General features: G+C 31.4%; 1 non-coding gene across 1 annotated transcript; it reads right to left on the bottom strand.

Moving 5' to 3' along the window:
* Window positions 1–248: 248 nt before the first annotated feature.
* Window positions 249–335, bottom strand: TRNASTOP-UCA (transfer RNA opal suppressor (anticodon UCA)). The gene has a single exon. It is a non-coding gene; the product is annotated as a tRNA-Sec (tRNA).
* Between the last annotated feature and the right edge of the window lie 480 nt (window positions 336–815).

Raw genomic sequence — 815 nt, 5'->3', positions numbered from 1 at the left:
TCACCCTATTATAAATATGTGCGTGGCACCGCTCTATTCACGAACTACATAAACGGTTATCTCGGTATTATTGATACTTTTACCATAATCCGTTCAACGTCCCATGTTTAGAGGTTGGATGATGAAATAGACATATTTAAGGCATAAATGTAATTCTATTGCAATTAATAATTGCTCCATGAAAAAAAAAACAATAATATTCAGTAGATAACAACGTTGTATTTAAACGGTCAGTACATAATAACACTCGCCCAGAAGGTAGAATTGAACTACTCTGACGTTAATCAGCTACGGGTTTGAAGCCCGCACTCCGGACCACCGAAGATCATCTGGGCGGTAATATGGTATTCCTTGGTTCTATATATAATGATAAATTGGAAGTTTTTTATGTGTTTGGTGTGAAAGTCAAAATAGTTTAATTATTTCAACCTTTTAAAACTAAAATCAGTGAATTAAGTAAACAAGTAAGTAAAGTAATTTTTCTTGAATTCTTATTAAAATAGTTTAGGTTAGTATTAACGAAATAAAATGTTATATGTCTTTTAAAGCAAACAATGAAACCTGTACTATAAACATTTTATTTTATTCGTAGTTAGAGAAGTTCACGACGTCTAGTAGTAAGTTTCTCAACCATGACGCTTTCTTGTTCGAGAGTTTTCCTTGTTTGTCGTCGAATTTATACATGATGACGTGTAGTGAAGTATCTTATAAATGTTTGGAAGAACGACCACTGTAGTTTAACGGTATATTTTTTATTGTAATGTAGCACAAAAAATTTTATGGTAAAAGAGAAAGATATTTCGCACTTAATAAAA

This window comes from Tachypleus tridentatus, chromosome 9 (genome assembly GCF_004210375.1).
Source record: "Tachypleus tridentatus isolate NWPU-2018 chromosome 9, ASM421037v1, whole genome shotgun sequence".
NCBI classification, from domain to species: domain Eukaryota; kingdom Metazoa; phylum Arthropoda; class Merostomata; order Xiphosura; family Limulidae; genus Tachypleus; species Tachypleus tridentatus.
This window is presented reverse-complemented; position numbering and strand designations above follow the sequence as displayed.